We start from the raw sequence: 5,936 nt of genomic DNA, 5'->3' as shown, positions 1-5,936 counted from the left end.
ATATTTAAAGTTTACACTTGAAAAACAAACAAACAAAAAGAAGAAGAAAAAAGTTTACACTTGAGTCGCTCCCTGCACAGGGAGCCCAGGCCGACACCTCTGAATCCATTCCCCACCTCTGAGAAGCCTGCGTGTGGTTACACCCATAGACTCTGAAGTCAGACAGTCGGGCAGACTGTCAGCAAGTTATTAGCTCTGAGCCTCAGTTTCCTCCTCTGTGAAGTGGAATAATAATTACCCCCCGCAGTGCTGTCAGGAGTATTAAGAGGAGCTGTGTGCACACAGGGGAGCTCAGCAGGCCGGGCGAGCGCCCACAGAGCGCTCTGCCTCTGCGGGAAGGAGAGCCACCTGCCAGCCAGGCCAGCGCCCACGCTGCAGGGCGCTGAGAGAAGCCCGCTCGAAGTTTCAGAGTTTTTACTGACAAACAACAGGCAGTTTGGGAACCCGCTGAGGGCCTTGAGAACAATGTAATTTATCTTTAGAAGATGATATGATTTGTTTTGTTTTGTAAAAACTCTTCCTCAGGATGCATTGTGGCCAGCAAATTTGGAGTTGTCTGGTTTAGGGTCTAAACTTAGGACACCCAGAGGGAGACAATGGAGACCCGGGTATCACTGCTTGCATCCCTTACATTTCCCTGTGTGCCCGGGATTTCCCCACACCCATCCCCGAAACGGCAGCTTCCTGAGCGTGTTTATAGCAAGACTATGTCAGCCTATTCATATTGCATACCGTCTTAGCGGAGTAGAGCCTAATGTAAGCTCCACAGGTATGTGCTAACCTGATGAATACATGTCTAGGCCAGTGGGTACATCAGACAGGGCCCCGAGGGGTGTCTGTTCATCAGATCACAAGAGTCTAGGGACCCCAGGATCTGCCTCAGCACTGTGAATGCAGGCATTTGGTTGGTGAGTACGGCAAGAGATGGCTGGGTGAGGAAACTAACTCATGGCGAGCATGCTTACAAGTCTATATACCACAAGCCCAAGTTATAAATTACACATTTATAGCTGTAACCTCACAGGGTGATCTGGTCGTAAATTACAACCGAGCAGGTCATGGTGGGGAGTCGCCAAGCCTATAACTTCTTTAGATAAAGGTTTTTAAGCAAGTCCTGTCCATTGTTCTTGTGCGTCTAGGTTAACACACCTTTGAAATGCCATTAGTCATACCCTCCAAGGTGTAGTTACCCTCAAGGGAGCACATAAGCTCAGCAGCCAGCTGCAATCTGATCCCCACCTGCTTTCCCCAGCTTCATATAATCTTCCTATGTCCCCTCCTTCATTCCAATGCATAACAGGAACTGCCCCTGCCCAGCAGTTGTCCCCAGTTTGGCTCAAATAAACTCATAAAAATTCTCCACAGGTTTGATGTCTCTTTTTATTTTTATTTTTTTAAATATATTTTATTGATTTTTTTACAGAGAGGAAGGGAGAGGCATAGAGAGTTAGAAACATTGGTGAGAGAGAAACATCGATCAGCTGCTTCCTGCACACCCGCTACTGGGGATGTGCCCACAACCAAGGTACATGCCCCTGACCAGAATCAAACCTGGGACCCTTCAGTCCGCAGGCCAAACAGGTTAGGGCTGGATGTCTCTTTTTAAAAATATATGTATTTTTATTGATTTTAGAGAGGAAAGGAGAGGGAGAGAGAGATAGAAACATCAACAATGAGAGAATCATTGATTGGCTGCCTCCTGCACACCCCCTACTGGGGATGGAGCCTGAAACCCATGCATGTGCCCTGACCGGGGAATCAAACTGTGACCTCCTGCTTCATAGGTTGACAAGCACTGAGCCACACCAGCCGGGCGGTTTGGATGTCTCTTAGTCAGCCATGGAAATAGACCTACACCAGGTTCCCTGGACAATTCATTCTGCCCAGTGGCCACCTTTTCATAGGAGCTCATGGGATGTTCATGTCCTGGGACATGGCCTCTTCCAGGGCAAGTGTCCTTTCGCTGTGTTACTGTGATACTTCTCCCATCTGGAGGTGGAACCTGCCCCTTGGGTCTAAGTGGGTGTTGACGGACTTGCTTTGACTTTAGAGCCTAATTCAGAAGCACTGGTTTCCCTTCCACCTTCTTGGGAGCTGGCCGCCAAGTGAAGCAGCTCAGCCTGACCGCTGGCTGAGAGGCGTCTACATGGAGGAGGTTACGGAGGGGGCACCTGGCTGAAGCCGTCGGCCTGGGACTGGGCTTGGCTGGTGGGATGTGTGGGTTCTTGACTTTACGCAGGAAAGATTTTACAACAGGAGTCCAGGTGATTCTGCAAGTTCGGTTATTAAAACCGGGCTCAGTGAAACAAGGAAGGGCCTAGGACAGAAGCAGCAACGGGAGAGGGACTGGGCAGGGCTGCTTTATGGGAAAGAAGTGAGCCAAGGCCGGGCTGCTGTTAGCTCCCTGGAGACTCAGAGGAGAGGGGCCTTAGGGACAGGCTCAGGGGGTGGCCCGGGGCGAGCTGCTGATGCCCTTTGACCCCTGGTTGCAAATGTCCTGGGGTCCCTTAGAGTTTAGGAGATGCACGTCTGTGGGGGAAGAAGAGGGGAAAGGGACAGGGCATGGGGGTGCTCCCTGGAGAGAGAATGCGTGCTGGGACCTTCGTTTTCTGAGGGTCTTAAAGGCTGGGGGCTTAGGGGAGGTCTTAAGGGAGCATCTCAATAGAATATTCATCAGCTTCGCAGATGTGCCTTTTCAGGGTCGTGGTCTCTACTGACTGGCCAGTGCCAGGGCGTCCTTATGAGACAGGCTTGTAAGTCAGGACAAGTGAACTAGGGAAACTGAGACGTAGTTAAACAGCAGCTCACAGCCATCTAGACAATCCGGGTGCCAAGCAGCTTGCAGACATCTAGTAAACCCTGCCTTCCCTAAACCAAGGACACTTACAAGTAAATGGTTTGCCCCTCTCCTCCCAACCAGAGGGTAAATAGCTTAAATCACCCCACTCAGGGAGACAGACACAGAAATCCAATCAGTGCCATTTGCCAACCACACCCAACGACGGACGACGTTAAGGGAATAAACCTAATATTATCTTCCCTTAAGGCCTCCACCAAACGCCCAGCCTTTAAAACCACTCAAAACCTCCCGGGAGCACACCCACGCCCCCAACCCCCTTCTTCCCCCACAGACATGCACCTCCTGGACTCTAAAGGACCCCACAAGGCTTGTAATCAGGACAGCAAAGGGCAGCAGTAGTTGGTCCCAGACAAACCCCCTAACCTGTCTCCAAGCCCCCTTTTCTCTGACTTGGCCGTGAGAGCAGCCCAGCTGAGGCTCATTCCCCGCCCTTCCTTGTTTCATGTCCCCAGCGTTAGTACACACCCTCTAACATTCACCGGGAATCGAGATGTGAAATCTTTCCTACACCAAGTCAAGAACGCACACTACCCGCTAGCCCTGGGCAGACCCATTCAGGGCCAGGTCCTCTTTCCGGTAACAATTAGTTATTGTTGGTCTGGCATCCCCACTGGCTTCTGCTGCTTTTCTAGGCCAGGAGCTGAAATAAAACTGAGGCCTAGATGTGATCTCTAGGGAGGAAAGGTCAGGGGGTCCAAACTGCACGACCAGCGCTATGCCAGGGGAAGGAAGGCCACCTGTGGGCCAGGTCCTCGCCAGTTTTGCCCCTTGGTAGGCACCTGGGCTGTCTGCCCTGGTGACCCTCTATTTCTGCTGCAAATTGCTGGGCCAGTTTGTTCAGCTCCCTGTCTCAGTCTCCCCATTCCACTCGCCAAGGAATTTTCCTTGCTTCTTCCTGTCCTGCCTCAGGATGAGGCCATGTGGAGGGGAACCAAGGCACCCCAGCCTGCAGTCAGCACCAAGGCCCCAGATAGGGGAGGCCATGCTGCACCCCAGAAGCCACTCAGCTACCCTAGCATCATCCCCACCGAGCAAAACTGTGAGCAATAAAAGGACTGAAAACGAGTTTCAAGCCTGAGTTGGAGGTAGTTTGCATACACAGTAAGGAGACGCAAAGCACAAGGTGAGTGGATTATGTTAATTACTAGTATCGGTGAATTCCGGTGAGTTCTGAAAGCCCCTGGCCTCCACCTCCACCTCCCCTGAGCCCAGATGGCAGGCTCCCTCTACCAGGAGGTCTGAGGACTCTTTTGTCTGACTCCCTGTTCTTTTTTTTTTTTTTTTACATGGTGAGTTGTTTCAGAATATATATATATTTTTTACCTCTTGTTTTGGAGGTACCAGTCAGACCATCCTCTCTTCTGCTAACACACTCCTTGTTGGTTTGATTGAGTTTGGGGCCCTGTCAATTGCAAGGATACAACCTCATTTAAGCTACGGGTCTTCCTAATTCCTAATATGAATTGCCTGCCACAAGGATTATAGCAGAGATTCAGACTGATATAGCCCTGGGTTCATGAAATTTACATTCCAGTAGAAACTCAGATTGGGGAAGTCTTCATTACCTACTAGGCATAAAAACATGACCCAGTGCAGACAGGCGTCCTGTGCCTGGCAACCACCTGATAACCACTAACTGCCCTGCTCTTCTTCATCCAGCTCTCACCATTTTATATAAGTGGACGAACAAAAGTGAGTCTTCCTATATTTTTAAAGTATAAGCAGTTTGGCATTACCTGACGGCAATGAGCCTGGGGAACCAGTAAAGTTTGTTTTTGCCTGGAATTTAATATTTCTTTCTTTTTTTTATTAATTCCCACCCAGGGATATTTTTTCCATTGATTTTTAGAGAGAGTGGAAGGGAGGGGGAGAGACAGAAAGAAACATTGGTGTACCCCTACAGGACTCCACTGAGCCAAACTTGCTAGGGCTAATATTTCTCTAAAAAGGATCCAAGTAGTCATCAAGGGAAAATTATTTTATTGCACTTCATAATGTTTTTTTAAAATTTAATAGTTTTCCCCTAGTATTATTGAAATACTAGGCCCGGTGCAAGAAATCCATGCATTGGTGGTGGGGGGCGGGTGTCTCTCAGCCCAGCCTGTGCCCTCTCGCAGTCTGGGAGCCCCTGGGGGATGTCTTACAACTTAGGCCCAGGGAGCAGGCCTAAGCAGGCAGTCAGACATCCTTATCACTGCAGTGGAGGCAAGAGAGACTCCCGCCACCGCTGCTGCGCTTGCCAGCTATGAGCCCAGCTTCTGGCTGAGCAGTGCTCCCCCTGTGGGAGCCCACTGACCACCAGGGGGCAGCTCCTGTGTTGGGTGTCTGCCCCCTGGTGGTCAGTGCGCATCATAGCAACCAGTCATTCCGCAGTTTGGTCGATTTGCATATTAGCCTTTCATTATATAAGACTAGAGTCCAGGTGCATGAAATTTGTGCACAGGTAGGGTCCCTAGGCCTGGCCGGTGATCAGGGCAGATTGGGGTCTTCCGGCTGCTGGCCGGGGCCTTCCTTCATTCCGCACTGCCCCCTGGTGGTCAGCGCACATCATAGCGAGTGATTGAACTCCAGTCTCCCAGTGGAACTCCAGAGACACTTTGCATATTAGCCTTTTATATATATACTAAAGGCCCGGTGCACAAAAATTTGTGCACTCGGGGGGAAGGGGGCGTCCCTCAGCCCGTCCTGTGCCCTCTCGCAGTCTGGGACCCCTCAGGAGATAATGACCTGCTGGCTTAGGCCTTCTCCCGGTGGCAGAGGGCAGGCCCAATCCCTAGGTGCAGCCCCTGGTCAGGCTCAGAGCAGGGCCGATTGGGGAGTTGGGGCGCCGCCCCTGTCATGCACAGAGCAGGCGATGCCACCCTCAGTCACGCTCAGGGTAGGGCCGATTGGGGGGTTGGGGCACCGCCCCCTGTCACACTCAAGGCAGGATCGATGGGGAGGTTGTGGTGCCACCCCCTGTCACGCACAGAGCAGGGCCAATCAGGGGGTTGGGGTGCTGCCCCCTGTCACTCAGAGCAGGGCCGATCAGGGGGTTGGGGCGCTGCCCCCTGTCACTCACAGAGCAGGGCCAATC

Source organism: Myotis brandtii, unplaced genomic scaffold (genome assembly GCF_000412655.1).
Source record: "Myotis brandtii unplaced genomic scaffold, ASM41265v1 scaffold461, whole genome shotgun sequence".
NCBI lineage: Eukaryota > Metazoa > Chordata > Mammalia > Chiroptera > Vespertilionidae > Myotis > Myotis brandtii.
The sequence above is the reverse complement of the archived record's forward strand: the minus strand, read 5'-3'. Positions refer to the sequence as shown.